The sequence below is a fragment of the Camelus dromedarius genome, chromosome 5 (assembly GCF_036321535.1).
Source record: "Camelus dromedarius isolate mCamDro1 chromosome 5, mCamDro1.pat, whole genome shotgun sequence".
In the NCBI taxonomy this organism is placed as follows: Eukaryota; Metazoa; Chordata; class Mammalia; order Artiodactyla; family Camelidae; genus Camelus; species Camelus dromedarius.
The window spans coordinates 3749907-3772645 of NC_087440.1; the positions used below are offsets into that span (position 1 = coordinate 3749907).

Here is a 22739-nt window from a genome sequence, read left to right on the forward strand (position 1 = left end):
GTCTCACTCCTGGGTGTAGAAGTGAAAGCAGAAACTCCAACAGATATCTGTGCACCCATGTTCGTAGCAGCATTATTCATACTAGCCAAAAAGTGGAAGTAGCCTCTGTCCATCACCAGATGAATGGATATACAGAATGTGGGATTTGAATATTATTCAGCCTTAAAAATGAGAGAAATTCTGGACAAACCTAGGAGACATTGTGCTAAATGGAAGAAGCCAGCACGAAAAGACAAATACTCTATAATTCCTTTGATATAAGATTCCTAAAATAGTCAAGTACATAGAGACAGGAACTAAGGTGGTGGTTGCCAGGGGCTGGAGGAAGATGGCCGGGGAGTCAGTGTTTAATGGGTACAGAGTTTCACTTGGGAAGATGAAAAAGCTCTGGAGATGGATGGTGGTGGTGACTGCCCAATAATGCAAATGCACTTAATGCCACAGAGTTGCACATTTTAAAATAGCTAAGATGGTAAATTTCATTTATGTATATTTCACCAAAATAGAAACAAACATCATCCCTTTTCCTTCTATTTCTTCCCATCTCCCTTTTAAAAGACAGTTTTAGCATTTCCCCCTCATGGTTTTTCATCAGCAGCAGCAACAACATTTTGTAGGCTGTTTTTTCACTCTAACAATTGTATTATTTTCCTGGTAAATATAATCATGATAGCTATAGATGCTTAATCATACGTTTAAATAGATTTAATGCCTACCACCATTCTTTTTATTTATTTAAACATTTTTTAATTGAAGTGAAGTTGATTTACAATGTTGTGTTAGTTTCTGATGCACAGCACAGTGATTCAGTTGTACATATACATACTTATTCTACTTCATTACCTATCACCATTCTTTCTAGACCTCAATTTCCCTCTATGTAAGTTCTTTTTTATATAGCTTTAAGAAGTTTTTTTGGGGGGTAGGTAGTAATTAGTTTTATTTGTTTATTTATTTTTGACAGAGGACCTTGTGCATGCTAAGCATGTGCTCTACCACTGGGCTACACCCATTGCCCCTCTACCCAAGTTCTTTTTTTTTTTTTTTTAATGGAGGTACTGGGGATCGAACCCAGGACCTTGGGCATGCTAAGCATGTGCTCTACCACTGAGCTATACCCTCCCGTAAGTTCTTAATTTGAATTCACCTTTTGGTTGTTTTTATCATGTCTTCAGAGAGAGTGATAAATTTCCTGATGACAGAAGGAATGATACGAATGTTACTGTGATGCTAATGTGATGTCTTTGGAGGAAGACCCTTCCCACCTGGGCAGGGTAACAGCTTCCCTGTTGTTGCAGGCTCTGGGGTGCCCCGTGTTCCCTTTGGTTCCCCTCAACTCTTGCCTATACCTTATCTACTGTCCATCTCTTCGTTTAATTCTCCTTGGGTATCCAGCTTGAGTGCGGCTTCTGTTTCCACCATGCCTGAGCAGCCTTTTCCTCCTCTGTCTTCAACCTGCCCCTGCCTCCTGCCCCCTTTCTCTCCCTCCCTTCTGCCTTCCCGCACGCCTGCCCCTCCCCATTCTCTTTCTTTAGTCTGCTCCTTTGGGGGCTAGGTTATGGGCAAGTATGTTGCTAACATATCAAGCTCCTCATCTGGTCTGTGGTTGTTCTTGTCCCTGGGTGGCCAAGAACACAGTATTCCTTCTTTCTGCACTGCTCTGTATCCTGGCTGGTTTTCAGAATGTGCAGCCCCATCGCCCAGCCTCTCTCAGCAGCCCCACCCTTGCCAGCAACCCGACAGAGCTCACAGTTCTCCTATGCTTTCTTCCTATAGACAACCCATTTATTTCCCAGTGTGACATCTCTTGAGAGACCAAATCTCTTACATCAGTGGCTAGATCGAGCATTTGCCGATTCAGTCCAAGACATTATGAGTTGCGTTTTTATTGCTTTCCCAATCCTTGTGCACAGATTTTATTGTGCTCGGAGTTTAAAATGTAATAAACAAGGAGAAAAAAAAATTTTTTTAAATCACTGACTAAAGACTGCAGCCTAACAAAATCTTTAACAGACCCTTGTAAGTTCTGTTGCTGGGGAGTACTTGTCCAACAGACCTGGAACAGTTTAAAAAAGGAGGAGTGGGGGTTTGGTTAACATTAAAGAAGCACAAAGAGTTTTCATCTGGCTCTGGGGGAGACCAGAGCCACAGAGGGAACAAGAAAAGAAAGAGGGGATTGAGCATTTTTGCAAACAAATGATAAAACTGCCTTTTAAAGAAGTTGGGGGGGGGAACCCCTTGTCCAAACAAGACTTTTGCCAGGGTAGGAAATCATTTCTGCAATTGTTTACAATGCTCAGGCAGCCCGTCCAAAGTCAACATGGCCTGGGAGCGTTGCCTTGGAGCCTCCTGCTCTTTGCCAGCCGCCTGCCAGCTCGGGCGCAGCTATTTCTGGGACTTAGTTCCCTCCCTTGAAAAACAAACTGTGGCCCTCACTGTTATCCCCAATAAAACCCCTAGTTTCTGCAGCCTTAATCCTGTTTTCCAGGAGAGTCGTCCAAATGGGGGCCTGGATGCTAAGTGTTGGGTGTCAGAGAGTCAGTGGGGGCAGAAGCCTTTTATCTGCAAGGTGCCAAGGTGGAAATTTCCATTGCACTCCAAGACGGCTTCACCTGTGGCCAAGGGAACCCATTCTGTCTCCAAAGGGGAGACCCTGGCTAATGGACGTCCTGAAATGCGTGCCCCTTCTTACAGTCTGTTCTATAAATCCAGGGCAAAGTTTGCCTTCACTGAAAAGCACTGTGATTACTAGTAATAACTCTCTACACCTGGCTATCACTTTCGTGTAGAAAAGATTTCTACTTCTGTTATCTTACCTGATCGCCACCGTGAGAAAGGCATTGATTACATAATCTCACTTATGTAATTGATTCATCTATTCACTTCCTTGTTTTGTGTTAATCATACAGTCAGATGGTTTGAAGAATTTCAACTGAGAATACAGTCTCCCTTTCATTCTGTCCCTCATCCTCTCAGCCTGCACCTACCTGTGGGTAACCACTGTTGTTCATTTCTTGGGTATCTTTCCAGAAATATTTTATGCATGTGTAAGCAAGTTGGAGTGGTACAAGGAGAGAGTAGTGCACTGAGACAGAATAGTCCCAGGCACTAGTCCTAGCTCTGCTTCTCATCTGCTGTGTGACTTCCTACGTGCCACTCTCCCTCTCTGAACCTCACACCCGTCACTTGTGAAAACGGGGGTACTAACAGCTAACGTTCCTTAGGCTTATGTTTATGACATTTATTAGTTGAATTAAGTTCACCACAACCATGTAAGGAGGCATTATTAGCCTGATTTATCAATGACAGAACTGAGGCACAGAGAAATTAAATAACTCAACCACGTCACAGCTAGAGGAGAGCCTGAAGTTTATGAAGCCAGGCAGCCTAACAGCAGCACTCACAGCCACGTAGACCACTGCGCTGTACACTGCGGTCCACTGATTGACAATACTGATAATGGCTTGAGGCCGGAGGCTGATCCAGGGAGGTTCCTCCCAAGTCTGATATCTATGGTCCTGTGTCCAGTTCCTGTGAGACTCTGGCCAGGCAGCTCTGACTCACTCAACCCCATTTAGATGGACAGCTGGCAGAGAGCAGCAGGCAGCAGGGCAAGGCTCAGGCACGAACCCTGATGTCAGCCCAATGTCTCCCTCTCTGTCCCTCCAGGGGCATCAGGACGACTTAGAAACAATTTTGTCTTTTTATCAAAAGTAGTAATGTACATAATTTAAAAAAAAAAACCAACTAGTCAACTAGTATTTGCAGACTTAAAACAAAAAGACAGCATCCCAGAACAACTGCTTAACCCTTCTACTTCTTTACGTATTTATCTCCATTATTCGAAATGAAGGGGTTACTTTTTCTGTAAGAGGGCAAACTTTTTCTGTAAAATGTTACACAGTAAATATTTGCAGCTTCCTGGACAATGCAGTCTTTGTTGCAACTATTCAGATCTCCTTGTATCTAGAAAGCAGCCATAGGCAATGTAGGTAAACGAGTGGGTATGGATATGTCCCAGTACTTTAGTTACAAAAACAGATTTGTTTACAAAAACAGATTTGGTCGGTGGGCTGTAGTTGGTTGACACCTGTCTAATTGCTTAATCTTATATTTCTTAATTTTCTTAATTTGGAATTTCCGGCATTGCCTGCTAATTTTCTATCATGGCAGATAAGAACTTACCTTTCTTATTTACCCTCTGCCATTGTTTATCCTCCTGAGTCATCCTAATAGAGTTATAATTATCACTTAAATCAATATTCAATATATGCATTATTATGACTGAGTAAATATTATTCTCTGCTGAGTTAAGTAGTAAACCATGTGACATTTCCTTTCTCAGACAGCTTTTGTCTTTACCTGGAGTTGACAACTATCTCATTCTTTTTTTTTTTTTTTTTTTTTTTCATTTGTATAGTTTCTTTGACCTTCAACAGGCTTTCTCAGACAGTTCTCTACATGGTTAAACAGATAGTGTATCCGTGTCTTTTTTTTCCTCCAGTGCCACTGTTTTACTGGAGCCCCTCCCGGAGCCCTCCAGCCTCCTGCTCCAGTGTGGTCTGGGTACCCAAGTTCAGCTCTTATTCTCAGACATCCTTTCTCCTAGGAAGAAAGGAGAAATCCACTGGATCTCTTTTCTATGTTGGATCTCTTTTTCCTAGATCCCACATCTTCTTCTCTGACTTACTCCCTCATTTTGCTGGAGCACATACTCTAGTAGATTCCTGAGAAAGGGTACATGAGAGGTAAAATTTTGAAACCTGGAATATCTGAAAATGTCTTTAATCATCCATCACTCTTAAATGATAGTTTTGCAGGGTGTGGAATTCTAGACTGGAAATCATTTATTTCTCAATATTTTAAAGCATATGGGTTCTTAGAAGTCTGATACCTTTTTGACACTCAGTTCTTTGTATGCAGTCTGTTTTTTCTTGTCTAGAAGTTTTTATGTTCTTCTCTTTATTCCTAAGGTTCTGCAGTTTCTATGTGATATACCTTGGTGAGGCCTAATTTCCAGTCATCATGCCGGGCACTCAGTGGACCTTTTCAGTTTGAACATTCATGTCCTTTAGTTCTGAGAAATTTCTTTGTAATATTTCTTTCATAATTTCCTCCCCATCCATTTTCTCTTTTCTTTCTTCCTGAAACTCCAATTCATTGGCTTTTTAACCCTTCATTGATTTTTTCCCCCAATTTTCTGCTTTTATCTTGTTAATTTACTTTTGGAGGAATTTCCTGGACCCTAACTTCCAACCCTTCTTTATTTTTATTCCAGCTGCCACACTTAGGATTTCTCCAAGCTCTGTCTTGTTCCCTGTTGCTTTCACAGCATTGTGTTCTTTTCACACATTCTCAGATCTTTCCTGACTCTTACTCTAGGATATTAATTATGGATGGGAATTTTTTTTTTGTTTTATTCTGCTCCCGGCATTGTCTTTGTTTCCTCTAGTTCTTATTTTATGTTTGTTTTATTCTGTCTTTACTGCTGGAAGCTTTTTTCAACTTACTTGAAATCTTTGTCTATTCTTATGAAAGAGTGAGATGCTGAAAAGTTTTATGGAAATTCTGTATTCGTAGAGAGGGTGGTCAACTCGGGGGCCACACTGAAGGGGCTAGAGCAGGGAAAGTATTTTGGGGAGACACTCTTAGGTGGACACTCTTAAGTGTCATTATCAACCAAGCCTCTTATTTTTAGCCTTCTGCATACCTGGTGCCCCCAGTTCCTGAGTCTTACTGGATTTCTACAAGGTGAACCAGCTTACTTCTCATGGTTTCATCAGTGTAGTCTGTAAAGAGTCGGCTTCTTCTACCCTGATAAGACGGACTGGATGCCTCTATCAGCTTTGACCCCCCCCTAACATATTGACAACTCTCATAACATATTGACTCTCAGTAACATATTGACTTACCTGTATTAAGACCCCCATCTTGTTTCCATTCTTGTACTCTTGTCTCTGTGGCCCTAGTCTTCGTTCTTATTGCAATGCCCCGCAGCTGGTCTCTTGGCTTCCATCACTGTCCCTTTACAGTTTATTATGCACACAGAAACAAGAGGGGGTCTTTATACAGGTAAGTCACAACACCAGAATGTGGACATTCCATCGGACACTGCCCAAGCCTCTTCGATAATCAAAGCATGATATAAAGGGGAGGGGGGAATAAGGTGAGAGACTGTCCTAGATTTAAAATCTTTAGGAAACATACTTTGAAAATGCAATGTGTGATCCTGAGTCAAACCAGCTGGAAAAAGACATTTTGGAACGATTGGTGAAATTTGAATACAGATATGAAAGGGTCATTAATTCTGTTAGGAACACATTTAATATCATGGTTATGTGGGAAATGTCTTCATTTTCTAGAGATGCACATTGAATTATGATGCAATGGCACAATGTCTGAAAAATGGCTTTCAAAATCTGAGCCAAAAAAAAAAAAAAAAAAAGAATGAAGCAAACAGGGCAAAATGTTAATAATGATTAAATTCAGGTGGTAGGTACGCATTATCCTACTTTCCCTATTTTTACATATGTTTGAAAATTTTTTTTATAAAGGGGATGGGGAAGTAATATTATGCTATTCAAGCCTTTCCATGGCTTCCCAGCTCCTTAAGGTAAAACTCAAAGCTCTCACTGTGGCCCTCAGGCCCTGTGACATCTGGCCCCCAGTTGCCCCTAGATCTCCCCACCTGCTGTTCTCCCATGTGCTTGGGTCCCAGCTGCACTAGCTCCCTTGCTGTTCTTGCCAAGACCATTGGTGCTGCCTCAGGGCCATTACATATACGATTGTTCTGCCTGGCACATTCTCCGATGCCCCCCACCTCCGCCCTCCATGGTCAGTGGGCCACCCCCTGCCTCATTCAGGACTCTGCCTCAAATGCAAGCCCATCAGGTGCTCACTTCGGCAGCACATATGCTAAAGTTGGAACGATACAGAGAAGATTAGCGTGGCCCCTGCACAAGGATGACACGCAAATTCGTGAAGCATTCCATATTTTTCGACGAAAATGAATATATGTATATTCATGTACGACTGAAAAATTATGCTGTACGCCAGAAATTGACACAGCATTGTAAACTGACTATAACTCAATTAAAAAAAAATGCAAGCCCATCAGAAAGACCCTTTCTGACCCTTCGTCTGAAATAACACTTCCTTTCTTCTCTGCAGCATTTTCTCTTCCTCTTTTCCTGCTTCCGTGTATTGTCACCTGCCTTTTTAAGAAAAGTGTGGTAAATGAACTTCACATGAAATTTACCATTTCAGAGTTTGCAATTCACTGGCAATAAGTACATTCACGCTGTTGTCCAGCCGTCACCGCCATCCGTCTCCAGAACTTCTTCACCTTCCCCATCTGAAAATCTGTACCCTTTCAGCACTAACTCCTCATTCACCCCTCCCCCAGCACCTGCTCACCACCATTCTGCTTCGTGTCTTTATGAACTTGATTACTCTAAATACCACATGTAAGTGGGATCGTACAATGTTCTTTTTTTTTTTTTTATGGCTTATTTCACTTAGCATAATTTCTTCGAGGTTCATCTATGTTATAGCAGGTGTCAGAATTTCATATCACCTGGATTTTATCTATTTATTTGCTTATGATCATAACTGGCTACCTTCCCACCCCCCATGGGAAGGTAAGGTCCTTGGGGGCAAGTGCTCTGTCTGTTTTTCTTGTTCTTCTAGACCAGTGCCTGGGCACAGGGTAAGCATTTAATAAATATTTGTTGAATAATTTGCCTCCTGTTAGGGTAATTTCCTTTTTTTTTTTTTTCCTTGCATAGAGCTGGGCTTCTTCTGTGAGCATGACTTGTCCATTCAGCAAGCAATTTTTAGCTCCCACTGTGCTGAACACTCAGGGGATAGAAAGATAAGATAAAAAAAAAAAAAAAGAAAACCCATGTAGCTGAGAGGGTAAGAGTCATGGAGTCGACATCTGTTTTCATTGGTTTTTTTCTGCCCACCACGTACTCCCCTTTTTCTGATAATAGCAGTGAGATTTTCCTTTGCGGAGTCTCCCTCCCACTCTCAGTCTGTGTGGTTCTGAGGGATCCATTTTATCCTCTGGTTTTAAGGAAGTACAGGCAACCCAGGCCTGCCACTAAGACCCAGGCCTGGGGGTTTTGTTGCAATCATGGGGGGAAATGCAGCCCTTCCACTGAGACTATAGACCTGGGAGGATGTTAGCCTTAAGTCATCATGACCCACTGCATTGAATGCTTATGTTTGAGAATGAAGATGACATGGAAGAAAACAGAATTAAGAGATGGACAAAATGAAACAGAGTCCTGATGACACTGAGTTCCTGGATCCACCCATGCCTGAAGGCAAAGGTCTGTCTCCTTCTGTCAGCTTTGTGAGCCAATAAATTCTCAACACCCCCTCCCTTATTTATTAGTCTTACTTTGATTTGAATTGGATTTCTATTCCTGACCAATAAAAGGGAGATGGACCAAATGGAAACCCCTTCTGCAGAGGGAGGACCAGGATGCTTGCGGGGTTAGGAAACTCAGAGCTGTTATCCAGGAAAAAGTTAAAGGAGCTGGGGTGTTCACTCAAGGAAGAGAAGCCTCTGGGAGACAGAGCTATATCTTTAGATATGTAAAGAGCTGTCACATGGGAGGGGAATTAGATTTGTTTTAGATGATACCAGAGGGAACACCAGGACCAACAGATGAATGTTTTTAGGAAAAAGACGTCAAAAGTTTTTCTTTCAACTCAACTGGTTTCCGGAGCAGCCCAGAAGTACAGTGGTGACTTGGGAGTGAATGGGTCCAAGGGTGGGGTGTATACTGTAAGAAGAAAGGGCAGCCCTGTGTGGGTCTCATTCTAGATAACCCTCAAGTGCCATTTAGTATGGAACTGGGGACTCTCTGCCTATGCTGACTGATGGAGACAGAGAATAAATTTGTCACATGAACACATTAAGACTCCTCCTCTCCATTGGACCCAGTACCAACATGCTAGAAATTAATTACAAGGTTGTCCAAAACCACAACGGAAAGTCATGTTGGTCTTGGAGAAGTGGGCTTTTCCAAGGATTTTGAAAAATTTTTTCTTATTAGATTAGCCTTTTCCATAAAACAGTATCTGGAACCAAAACACATGCTTTCATTTTTGTTAAGAATTGTTCTCAATGTGAAGAGTCTGGGTCCCAGCCCTGGAGCCATTCTGGAAGGCAACCAGAGCACAGCCCTGGAATAAAAGATGCTCCCAGTGTGCGGCTATCCTGGGACCTCGCACCATTCCTGTGGCAATGCAGGGTAGGTCGATAAAAAAAAATCTCAAACCCTCGTCTGTCTGTTTCCCGTGGTCCCTCAGCCCTGGCTTTTGGCCCAGCAGCCAATCTTCAGAAGGTGTTTCTGGATGAGAAGAAAAATGGTAGTGACAGAATAGATCAGCGTGAGACCACGTGTGTGGCAGGACGTTTGGGCTTTGGAGTCAGAACTGGGACTCTACCATGGATCAGACACTCAATGTTCCAGAGTCTCAATTTCCTCCCTTACAAAAGGAAAGTAGTAATACTCTCTTAATAGGCTATTGTGAGGATTAAAGATAACGCCATTAGGTGCCCATTCTAGAGGGTGGGTGGTAATTGAAAGAATGGAAAAATATTTCAATAATGATTACTGGAAGACCAAGGGGCCTTCAAAACCCAAAGATGGTCCTTAAATTTTGCTTTTTAGGTACGAGGAGGATGGTAAGAGGGAAGTTATTTTCTTGGGAGGGGGTCAAGGAGAGTATGAAGAATAGTTGGAGACTTTCGGGGGAAGGGTATAGCTCAGTGGTAGAGTGCATGCCTAGCATGTATGAGGTCCTGGGTTCAACCCCCAATGCCTCCATTAAATAAATAAGTAAATAAGTAAACATAATCACCTACCCCCCCAAATTAAAATAAATACAAATAAGTAAATTAAAAAAAAAAAGAATAGTTGGAGACTTTCAAAGGTTTGTGTGGGAGATTCTGCTAGTCACCCCACCAACTCCATCTCCCTTCTTTCCTGGGCGCATAGCTAGATTATAGCTCCCTGCCCACTTTGCAGTGAAGGGCAGCCATGTGACCAAATTCTCTCCAGTGGAGTGTGAGTGGCAATGATATGTGTCATCTGGGGGCTCCGGCCTTAAAATCATGGCCATTCTCCTCCTCTTTTCCCTTCCCACCAGCTGCAACCCAGATGTGGCTGCAAAACTAGCTTCAGTCATACAGGTAAGTCATAAATGGGCCCCGGAGACAGCAGAGCAACAACTTGGATGGAACCTGGGTCTTGACAGACTGTGTGCAGCTGAGCTGACAGCTATCATGGACTGTCACGTGAAAGAAAAATGAACTCTTATGTTCCCTAAACCATGGTTTTATCCCTAACATCTGGTGTGGACCATCTTGGGTAAGCCATCCATTTCTCCGAGTTGGTTTCCTTTTAATAAACAACAGGCAGCTGCAGTGTAGTGGGAAAAACCCTGGACTCAAAAGTGAAGAAATTTGGCTGCTTAGTGAACCTAATTAGCCATCTGTGCTTTGCATTATAATTGACAAAGACGTCCTTTGTGAGATCTAGTTTCCCCATCTGTAAAATAGCAATCACAGGCATGTGAAGATGGTAAGTGAAAGTTTCATAAGCTGTCAAATGTCATGCAGATGTGAGGGACCCTCAGCATTCCGGGCAGCGGGGGACGCTAGACCTGCCCGATCTCGGCCGAGAGGCAAGGTGGGGTCTCCTGAAGAGGAGTCGGGGTTCGGGGGGTATAAAAGTGGCTGGAGTCTGCTGCCTCGTACCTTGGACTGATTGACATGCCAGAGGCCAGCAGTGGAACATCAGTACTCCTAGCCAGCTAATCGTGAAAGCATGCAGAATTAGAGATAAGAGTGAGAGCCTGTGTAACACCTTACATTGCAAACAACCTGCAGAGGAGAGCCACACTTAAAGAACAGCCATGGCCATCATGTGGCTGCCTTCCGAGATGAATGCTGGAGTTTGGCTCTAAATGCCAACATCCTTAGCTAATCTAAGTAATGCATGAGCAGGAAGAATTTGGTGGCTCGGAGCCCAAGTGGAGTTGTATAAAGAACTCTTAAGAGCAGCTAGTAACCTCAGAGCAGGAGGCCCGAGTGCACGATGGGAGATGTAACATTTAATCAAATCTGGGGGGAGAGGGGTTGCCAAGAGGGCTGGGGGGGTAGGAGCTGGGGTCTTGGCAACAGGCAGGTTGAGGGGGCCTCCGGCAGGGTCTCCACCACACCACAGATGGTTTTTGTCTCTGTGATTCGTTTGCTCTAAGTGAGATCAGCTCCTTCCGAGTCAGGAGTCCCAGATTAGAAGGTCTACCATCCTCTCACTGAAGAAGCCTGGAGGGGCTCAGCCAAAAGTCAGGGGGAATGACGTCTCCCCTATTGAGAAGGAAGGCAGCCACTTACCGCTGATGTGATGGCCTCATGAGGTTTTGAAATTGTCTCATCCATTCCTCACCCCCAACTGCCATCTCCAATTCTCATTTTACAGCTGAGGAAACTGAGGCCCAGCGTGGGGAACCACAGCTCCCAAGTTAACACAGAAGAGGTAGGGTCCTCGGAGATCACCTCCTCCAATCCAAACCACCCCGCTGGTCCCCATCCTGTTATTTTACAGACACGATCCCGAGAGTGCAGAGAAAGTGACAAACTCAATTTCAGGGCAGAAGGGGGAGCAGTGGCCAGACTCCCTGGTCCAAATCCAGGGAAGGTTGACCACCACAGATCGGCATCTTCTCTGCTGCAAATGATGGTCATCAAAGGCCCCTTGCCGAGCTGGCTTACTGGGCCTCTCTGCAGCTGTTGGCAGCCTGGGAAGGGGTCCCTGCAGGACAGGGTCAGATGCCTGCCCTTGAATGAATCAGCGGTGGTCAGGAGGCAGGATAATTGCAGATGATGGCAGCTCCTACAATGAGCAGGTGGATGGAGCTAAGGGGAGATCCCAGGAGAAGGGGATGCAGAGCAGACAGTTCCCATGGACACGTCCTGCAGCCTCCTTGACCTCAATTGTCTTCATCTGTGAAAGTGGGGACCATAACTGGCCATACCATAGGGCTTTTATGAAGAGCAAACAAAGTAACATATGTGAAGTCTGCTTTATGGAAGCACCTAGTACGTATTAATTCCCTTCTCCCTTTGTTTTTTTTCCAGGAGTATTTCTATCATTGGAAGCTATCACCTATACCCAAATTCACATTAAAAGAGGAGGTGAAAATCTGACCTGAAGACTCCAGTATGAAGAAAGGGAGCGACGTGGTCTAATTTTTAATTTTTAAAGATCCCTCTGGCTGCTGGGAAGGATTGGGAAAGGAGGCAGGGGAGGAAGCAGGGAGGATGCTTAGGAAGTGATTGCAATAGTCCAGGTGAAAGATACCTGTGGCTTGGTCCAGGCTAGTGGGAGTGAGGACAGCGGGGGAGAAGCGGGTCAGATCTGAGAGATTCTGAAAGGAGAGTTGACAGCCCTTGGATGTGGGGACAAAGAGGCAGGCACGGATCAATAATAGCTCCCGAGTTTGAGGTTTGATTAATTGCTTTTTAAAGAACTTTATCTTCATTTTCTTTTCTTCTGGGTGGTTTATTGACTGGTTCTTTTTGAAAAACAACGTTGTGCTTACTTTTTGAATAGTCAACAGTTTCACACGATACAAAATCAAGACATAAAAGGTGTGCAGTGACCAACACCAGGACTTCTCCTTGGACTCAACCCAAATTCTGAATTTAATTGTATCATTTCGGAGCTATTTTATGCATATGGATGCAAATTTATATATGGATACACACATATGCATATAATGGAAATATTTCTCCCTTTTTCTACAAATAACATACACATTTTTCTGTACCTTGATTTTTCTACTTAAAAAGACATCTTGAAGATTATTCCCATCCTAGTTATCTTGCTGCATAACAAATTACCCCAAAACTTAATGGCTTGTGGCGACAACATTTGCATCTCAGTTTCTGTAGATTAGGAACCCAGGCGCCCTGTCAGCTGGGTTCTCCACTTGGGGCCTCTCCCAGGCTGCCATCCAGGTGTCGACGGGGATCAGATGCCAAGTTCACTCGTGGGGTTGTTGGCAGGACTCAGTTCCTTGGGAGCCGCTGGACCCAGTGGCTTAGTCCGTCTCAGGTCCTGGCCACGTGGGCATCTCCCACACGGCAGCTCATGTCATTAAGGTAGGCGTGCTGAGAAGGAGGAGAGTGAGCAAACTGAGAGCCCGATCCCCAAGTGCCATCCATCACCCTTGCTATATTCTAGCTGTTGGAAGAAGGCGTTGGGTCCAGCCGTCCCCCACACCCCTCCCCAGCCACCACATGCATGTGCACACGTCCACAAACACACACACACAAGGAGGGGATTATAAAGGTTGTTAATCCCAGGAGGCAGGAATCACTGGGAGCTATTTCAGAAGGGGCCGACCACAATCCTCTACCAGTACATAATAAAAAGCATGCTTGGCCTGTCCCAGCCTTCCATCACACGGATGAGCCCTGTCCCTTTAACCGGGGCTCTGCTGCCAGGCTAAAGGGTCAGTATCTTTTATCTCTACTGGTGGGGAAGCTCCTGAGAGCAGGGGTCTTATATCTGTGGTGCACAGAGCTGGCGCGCAGCTAATTCTGTGCTCTTTGGGGGGGGGGTGTGGAAAGGGTTCCTGGTTCTGTCTTAGTCAAGAGTGCACTGAGCCATACACTGTTGCTTGTTCTATGTGGAACTGTGGGTACTTTGAATGGGTGTTTTGGAAGATTTGGGCAACTCTAGTCCAGAGGACGGCAGAAAGCATAGTCAAACGTGATTGTCGCCTGGAACAGAAACTATGAAAAGGGCCTGGACCATCCTGGGCTGGACACAGAGGATACGTACATCCTGGGCTGGACTGATCTTGAGGGCTCTGGATTCCGATTATCGTTCTGCTGTTTGCAAAGAGCAAGGCTGTGGCCTTGGGAGGGGGGTAAATGCCATTAAAGGAAAATTCCCACTGCCAGTCATCCTGGGAGGAAGGCTGTCCTGGAGCAGAAATTGAGGACTTAGCATGTGGGCCTTGGGGGTGATGGAGAAGCTCGTCCCCCCCTCTCCCTCTCTCTGTCTCCCTGTTTGAAGAAAGTTGCATCTGCCCCGTGAGGGAAGACACGGTCCAAGCCACGCTGGAGGCGGTGCAGGGCTGGGCCCTGCCGTGTGCAGCAAGCTGGGACCGGCCAGGTGGTGGCCCTGTGAGATGACCCGGGTACCAGTCTGGGATCTGTGGGTGCTGAGAAGAACCACCTTGATCAAGGATGTGAGTATTTCTCTTTGTTTTCCTCTCCTTCCATGGTCCCCTAAATTTTATCAGCTTCTGCTAAACACTGTGTCTGGTCCATTAAATATTGAGAAAAGGGCCCCAAGCCATGCTTGGGGCTGAGTGGCTAAGAGGAGACCAGCAGTGGGCTCAGTGGTGGCAGCCACCCCCAGAGGATGGCCATGCCCAGCCTGGTGGGAATTCAGAGGCTGTGGGGACCACAGCTGGAGGGAAGAACATAAAGGGGACACTCTGGGGCTGGTGTGACCCAGCACCGGAGGGCTCTTCAAAACAGCTTGGAACAATCTGCAGAGGCTGGGTTCCCATGAGGGCCAGGAGGGTTCAAAGTAAATTGTAATTTGAGTATTACTGCGATGAGACAGTTTATTATCATTGGCTGAGAAAGGCTGAGATAGCCATTCTGTTAGATGTTGTGGTAGTAAGAGCAGATAACACCAATAATCTAGTGTGTCAACATTGTAACAGAACTTCCCACTTCACAAAGTGTTTTTACATACGCCCGTATCTAGTTGATCCTCAGATAATCCTATAAGATAGGTAAACAGGCATTACGTTAATCGTTCTTATTAATTAACAGAATGAAATGCATCTTTTTGACACGCCTGGAGCAGTTACTGCCTGCTACGAAGTTTTCCGTTCCAGATGCAAGAAAAAAGTGGCCTCGCGCTTTCTGCCTGTCCGGTTGTGGCAGCCCAGATTGAACAGGGGAATACAGGGCGAAAAGTGTTTTGCAACTTTGTGAACAGTAAAAGCCTGCTTTGCTCCAAAGAGGCGGGGGGGCAGGGGGGTGGAGATGAACAGGATGAGCCCTGTGAAATCTCTTTATTTATAGGTCAAATGTGGTTCAGTGTCTATAATTTACATGGTTCAGCTGAATATTATTATATAAACCATAACTATAATTATGAATAATAATAACAATAGGTACCTTTAAGGAAAAAGAGTTAGCTGGCATATTGCTAAGCTCTTATCACATCTGCTCTGATTCCGTTTGCACAAGAGCTTGCTGAGGTGGTACTTAAGGGTGGAGGGGTGCTCCTCCTGGCCCCCCTTCAGGGCCCACAAACCCATTCCCAGCTGCTGGGGTCTCACTGCTCCTTCCCTCACTGGGAATCCTGACTATAGGTTGTTGCCTCCGCCCAGGTGAGGTCCAGGCCCAGGGGCGGGGGCGGTCTGCAGCCAGTGGCTGGTTGATGTACAAATGTCTTACCCCGGCTTCCGTGCCTCATTCCGGGACCCTCTGAAGGGCCAGCCCAGCTCCAGGCTCCCTTCTAGGATCAGCTGAGGCCTCGGTTGTAACCACATTGGAGATTGGTGTCTCCCTCTTTGCAATCCTATCTTCTCATTTACAGGTGTACCTGCCAGGAGCACCGCCTGATAAACCTTCTGCAGAGTCTGCTTTGGGGGAACCCAAACCAAGCCAGTTTGGGCTGGAGGTGGTCCTAGGAAGCAGAAGTGAAAATTTGGAGAGGGTCCATTTGCCAGACAGCTGTCAGCGGAGAACCCATCACTGGGGTAGAAGTCAGGTTAGTCCATAGCATACCGTAACCTCATGATTGTTAAAATGCAGTGCTGGTGACCTGGGCCGGGGTGGGGGGACACAGGCGGGAGGAGTCACACTGGCTAATGCCATGTCTCTGGCGCTTGAGGGAAGTAGTGGGTGTTAGAACTATGGAAATGAATGACTTTGCTGAGCCGGGTGATTTGCTAAAGATGGGTAATGACAGTCTCAAGTTGAAAAATCACCCAAGCCAAAAGCAAAAGCCAGAAGACCTCCTGGGCAACATGTGAAGAAATCTCACTTGCAGAGGAAGGACCAGGCTTAAGACTTAGTGGTACGTGTAGCAGAGCTCCAGAGAAGGTAGAATTGTTCAATCTGACATGCCCTTGGGTGCCAGGCTCAGAGCCCTATTAGGAAAGGGGTGGGAAACTGAGACTTGAGTAAATGCACTTAAGAACCTTGACCTCTCCGATTCTTCTGAACCCACTGGGCCTGCAGAAGTGAGACACTTCTTGTCGGCAAGTACTGGCCCCTCTTCTAGAAAGATCACACTCAGTGTCAAATGAGGCAGGCCCCTGCGAAATAATGCTTGTCCTCAGAATCCACCTCCACCGCCTCTCTGGTGCTCTGATGGACCACAAGAGTCAAATCCGAACCATGCTGGGCCCGCTCAGGGAGGAGAGGGACTCCACGCTGAAGGAGCCAAGGATCTGGCTAATTTCTTCCAGCAGAGAGTGTGCACAGAACTCAGTCCTGCGCTGGACCAAGACGGGAGGAAGGTGCGGTTGCATCAGAGCAGGTGTTGATAAGGAAGTACTCTCCTATGAGACAGGACTTAACACTCTGGCCAGGAACCTGGGAGGTGGTGCTGACACAATTTAAAGATGGATTTTGAGAAGCTTAGGAAAAGCAATGGCCCACAGAGCTGCCGTGGCACACAGTGCAGGAAGGACTCGAAAGGCTGAGAGGAGTGGGCATTCTAGACCGTTTGTAGTACCCAAGGCCAGAAACCCCGCCAGCTGTTCCGAGGGAGGCCGTGGAGAACACCCTATATCGAAGCAGTAAGGGATGAGCTGGGGAGGGAGGGGCACAAGCTTTACACACAGTAGGAGACACTATCACAGAACGGGGCTCTGATACCCATGGGGGTTATAGAACACCCCCCCCCCAAACAGAATAGAGGCCAGGTGGCGGTGTTTAACCTTTAGAACCCAGGTGGGCACAATTATTGCATTGAGCAGCAAAATCGGAGTGGCGATCAGGAGGGCCTCACCCGCAAAGGGCTATAGAGACGGTTACCAGAACACAGTGTTCCTAGAGGCAAGACAGATGGATGGCCGACCCTGTATGGCTTAATTTAGACAATCAAAAGAAACCAAGGATGGATGAACGGGGGCTGAAGGCAGCCGCCCCCGGTAAAATGTCGTGATTCCTTAACCCGTTTCTGGACCTGAGCCATTGACGAAAGGACATGCGACATCATGGCAAATGTCTGCAGTAACATTTCCCCCAGGTCCTTTCCAAAAAAGGATCCATGACCATATACTTCTGTAACTGAGCATGAGGAAGGGGGAATTGCAAGGACTTGGAAGAATTGTTGGTACAGGGTCTGAACTGACATTGGTATCTGGTGACCCAAAGCGTCATCATGTCCCCATTAGAGTGAGGGGAACATGGGGGCCAGGGGATAATGGAGCCCTGGCCTTCCTCCAGCTCACAGTGAGTTCACTGGGTCCACGGGTCCACTGTGGTTATATGTCTGTTCCTGGGTGTCTATTGGAATAGACATACTTGGTAGAACCCCAACATCGGTCCCTTGACCTATGGAATAAAAACGCTCCCTCCCCTGGCTCCAGACTTCTCAGAGTGAAGACCTCTAGACCAGCACCTGCCTTTGGCCAAATCGTGAAGGTCGTCAGTCTGCCTGCAGGAGCCCAGGCCTCTCTGTCTGGGTTCCCCTTCGAGGGCATGTCCCCACCCCTCCCTCCCTGAAACCCCTTCCCTTTTGAATGATTCTGACTGTAGGTTATTCTGCTGAGGACAAGGTCCTCTCCAGACGGACTTCCTCTCCCCTGGGCCTTTGTCCTTTCTGCTGGAACCTCTCGCTGGGGGTAAAAGGCTCTGGGTCCTGAGAAAGGGACACTCAGCCGCAGCTGGTGATGCTGGTGATCTGGTGATGACAGCTCTCCCTAGAGAGGACCTTTGAGTCCCTTGGGGAGGGCCAGGCTGGCTTTGGAGACAAGTCGTGGATAGTTTTTATTTATTTGTCTGATTGTTTGTTTGAAGTGTAGTTGATTTATAATATTGTGTTAATTTCAGGTGTACAGTATAGTGATTCAGTATTTTTGCAGATTATATTCCATTACAGATTATTGCAAGACAATGGGTATAATTCCCTGTGCTGCGCAGTAAATCCTCGTTGTTTATCTGTTCATGTATAGCAGTTTGTATCTGTTAATCCCATTCCCCTAATTTGTCCCTCCCGCCTTCCCTCTCCCCTTTGGTAACCACCAGTTTGTTTTCTATGTCTGTGAGTCTGTTTCTGTTTTGTACGTAGATTCATTTGCATTATTTCTTAGATTCCACATATAAGTGACATTATAGAGTATTTGTCTTTCTCTGTCTGACATTTCAGCAAGCATAATACTCTCTAGGCCCGTTGCTGTGGATAGCTGTGAATTGCTTCTGCCCGGCATTCAGTGCCCACTTTTCTGGTGACAGCACTACAATTTTGCCTTAGGAACTGACCCTTCTCCATCTGATACAGTTTTGGTGGGACTGCCCATCAAGGAAGGGACCCTGTTGTCCCTGGCCAGGGCATGGGCCATGCCAATCAGATATTCTCTCCTAGGAAGTTGAATTTTTTGAGCAGATGATACAAGACTAGAGAATGTTTGGGACCAATCCATCCTGGTTCTGGTGACTACCCCCTGGTACCTGCTTCCCAGGGTCCTGGAACGGCTCTCCTGCTTATCCTTCTGGCCAGCTTTCCCCTGAGCTCTCTGTTGCCCCACATCTTCCGAGAGAGGACTTTTTGGGTAAGTTACCCAGAGTCAATTTCTGTTTCTTACCACCTAAGACCCCAGGCTAATATGGTACCCGGGCCACCTTGGTCTTTCAAGTCCCATTTCCTCCCCCTAGAATGGTTCAGGCTTCTCGTTTTGTGTGAGTGGTCTTGCTAATTCCTGCTGTGTTTTATTTATGCTGCGGATGTGGTGTGGGTAGCCGGTGAGCAGGCCAGGTCGGGTGTTAGGAGCTAAGAGAGACGGTGGGGTCGGCCAGATTCAGATCCTAATTCCTGAGGCATGCTGCCAAATTGAGACTGCACAGCCACGGAAGGGGGCCTGTGGAGGATACAGGCAGAGCATGAAGCCACAGGATGAACACACTCTGTCTTATCAAAGTACCAATTTGAAGATTTTATAATGGTAGGGAGGCATGGTTGTTGCTGGTTTTTTTTTTTTTTAAGTTTTAAATTAAATACGTTTAGATTTTGGCAGCGAGTTGAAGAATCTGCGGGAATTTTTATGAGCATACAAGTGTGTTCTCAGAAATTTCCTACTGGCAGAGAGCCAAATCCATATGCATATCTAAACCTCTTAGCTGTATACGTTCTCTGTAGCTAGAAAGCGTATTTTGGTGGAAATTTAGAGAGACACAGACCAATGGTGGTGGGAGCTTTGGTGAAACTACACAGAGTGTTCTAATCCAGCTCCCCTCCTCTGTCTATTGTCAGATTCCTTTTTAGGGTTGAGCCAGAAGTGGGGGCCTGGCAGAGTCCTGCTCTCCCTGACATCTGCACAGACCCCGATTCCTGCTACCTTGTTAAAAATGGGCAACTTTGTGACAAATCACTCACCAAGGAAAGACATCCCCTTCTTCCACAGGTAAACGCAGGAAGCTTAAAAACAGAGTGATGGATCTTACGATGGAGAAGGAAGTCAGGAAAGCAGGCCCGAATCTCATTTTTGTTGTGCCTACGGTGCTAAATATATGGATTCCTCTTATGTTCCAGGCATTTCCCACACTTTTTAAAAATTGAAATATAGTCAGTTACACTGTGTCAGTTTCTGGTGTACAGCACAATGTCCCAGTCGTGCATATATTCATTTTCATATTCTTTTTCACTAAAGATTATTGTAAGATGTTGAATATAGTTCCCTGTGCTATACTCCCACATTTAATCGTTACGTCCATGAGGCAAAGATAGTGTCATTCGCATATTATAGCTGAAGATACTGGGACTCAGAGAGGTTGGGTGAGTAACCCAAAGCCATACAGCTAATTTGGCCATTTTTCTTAAAGATCATTCTTATGCAACCCCCCTTTTGAAATGACACTCATTAAATCCACAAAACTTCAGTCCGAATGGGTTTATTGTCTGCTCCCTTCCTCCTAAGTGTGGGCCTCTCCTTACCAAGAGGACCCTGGCTCCCTGGGGCTGGGGGTGCTGGAGAGAGGCTCAGAGAAGAGGAAGGGGCTTGAAGATAATTTCCCCCAATGACTCTGTACTGAAGAGGGTGAGATCGTGGGCTTTGAGGACAAACAGAGGTGGATGTGAGACTCCACACACCTACTCATTGTATAGACAAGAGGGATAGGGCAGGGGGTACGGAGACAGAGAGACCCACCACTGCAGCATGCCACAGACTCCCCCAGGCCACAGTTGGGTTCAAAACCCTCTGTTCATTGTGTCTTTGCAAAGAGGAACAGCAGCTGCTGCAGCTCCCACAACATCTGATCAAGTGTCCTGCAGAATGTTACCAAACATAGAGAAGCTGCTGATAAAGGGGCTGTGCGTGGGCCTGGCAGCCTGGCCCTGTCCAAACCTGCCCTCATGACCCCCTCCTGACCCAAACTGTCCACCCTGCATGCGCTCCTGCCATTCCCCGACACTGCTGGTGGGGGATCGAGGAGCAGCCCGGGGCCAGGACCGCAGGGCACCCTTCCTTGACTCCTGGGATGGAGTCCATGGTGGTAAACTGCTCCTTGCCGAGTTCCCTTTTGTGGCGAGAGTGTTGTCTCCCACCCCCAGCTTTCCCAGGACGTTCTGTGCAGCAGGGCATGATAACACTGTGCTCAGGGCCCCAGGGCAGACATCCCTTGTAGCCAAGCCCTGAACGCTCTGACCTCAGCACGGAACTCAGGCAGCTGGGGATTCACGATCATGGTATCCTCTACACGGAGGGGAGAGAGTTGGCTACTTTATTGCCAAGTTAAAAAAAATAAACAAACTTCCCTTCCATTATATGTTTCTTTTAAGGGAAGAAATTCCAATGTGCACTGTAACACTGACCACGTTTATGCCATGCAGAGTCCCACCCGGGACTGTGCAGGCATTGGAGAAACTGCTGGAGTTTGTGCCGCTGGAGGGCAGGGTCCTGTGCCAGAGGTACGGATGCTCTGCCCAGAAAGGCCTGAAGGTTGGTCTAGTTCAGCCCAGAAAGCAGAGAGAGCTTGTCCAGGAAGCCACAGCAGGGCAGGGCCTGGGCTGATGACACGCCCCACGGGAGGGAGGAGCCTGGGCTGTTTCCCATCGCGGCATGCTCACCCCCAGCAAAGACGTTGCCCATAGTTGGCTCTCAGAAAACATGTGATGAAAGAAGGAATGAACAGCCCAGGACCCAGAGGCCTGGAGGCTGTTTCCCTGCTTCCGCAGTTAGGTGGTCTTGGGCGGGGGAGGTTTGCCCGGTGAAGGGATTTGTCAGTGGGTAGGTGGATAGACCACCGCCCTCCTAGCCGTTTCCCCACTTAGACAGTGAGGCGGTGGCCCTCGCTGGGATCCCCGTAAAGCAGACCCTAAGTCGAGGATTCGGTGGTAATTACTTATTCAGAGGATGATCCCAGGAAATCAAGGGCAGGGAGTGGGGCAATGGGACAGCAAAGGCAGGAGCGTCACCCCATTATTGAGGGGTGTTGATGGGTTGGTTGTTCCTCTGGGCAACTGGGGCTCAGTCCCGCTGGGGACCCTCTGAAGGGCCAGGAAGCTGTTAGCCATCAGCAGCTCTTCCTCACTGCGTGAGGTTGACATCTTGGGCTGTTGATTTTCTGCACTTCTGCCGGCCCCGTGCTCCTGCCGCCGGAGAGAGCCCTCGGGCAGAGGCAAGCCCGTGAGCGCAGGAACTGGCCATCAGCAGGTGATCTGCCACGTGGGCCGTGGGGCGACGGGCGGGACCGTGACGGCATCTGCAGGAAGGCTGTCTACACTCTCGTCGCCGCTCCATCACCACCAGCCCAGGCTGTCTGCAGGTACAGAGTGCCCAGACGGCAGCAACACTGTCTGATGGTCACGGACTCAGGCTCATCCCGGCTGGCCGGCCAGCCATCTCCACACAAGCGGCTCCAGAATGCGCCACTTAGATGATGGTCCCAACTGCTCAGAGGGGCTGGTGGGTGATGAAGATAAGGGACACTCCCTTCTCTTATGTTGTTGTGCATTTCAAGGGTTAGCCTGGGTGTCACTGTCACTCACTGACAAATCTTGTTTGTTCATCCAGCGTCTCGCATAGGCTCACATAGTCCCTGTAGGCTCAAGGCGGGTGTTTTTAACCCTATTTCTGAGCTGACACTGAGGTCTAGAGAAGGCTAGTGACTTTCTTAAGGTCACACAGCTGAACGTGCCAGCACAGGGTCTTGATTTTGCTGTCCCTTATTTAACATGAACATCCCTCCAGGGCCAGTCTTTTGTGAATTACGGTTAAAAAAAAAAAAAAAAAAAAAAGGAGACAGGAAGACATGTTGCGTGGCATGGTGACCCTCGGTGGGGAATAACCCATTACCTTTAAAAACACTTTGTTGACCCTTAGTGAGAACATTCATTTCTCCATTCATTCCTTTGTTCATGCATCTAGACATCCAACACAGTTGGGGGAGGCATGGAATATGTGCTGGCGTGATGACAGGGGTTGGGATCCGCCATGACGCTTGCCCTTGA

General features: G+C 46.8%; 2 non-coding genes across 2 annotated transcripts; both read left to right on the forward strand.

Annotated features, from left to right (window-relative positions):
- Window positions 1–6891: 6891 nt before the first annotated feature.
- On the forward strand, window positions 6892–6998 carry LOC116153779 (U6 spliceosomal RNA). Its single transcript, XR_004137657.1, has one exon. It is a non-coding gene; the product is annotated as a U6 spliceosomal RNA (small nuclear RNA).
- Window positions 6999–14887: 7889 nt separating this feature from the next.
- Window positions 14888–15021, forward strand: LOC116153738 (small nucleolar RNA SNORA31). The gene has a single exon (XR_004137620.1). It is a non-coding gene; the product is annotated as a small nucleolar RNA SNORA31 (small nucleolar RNA).
- The last annotated feature ends 7718 nt before the right edge of the window (window positions 15022–22739 follow it).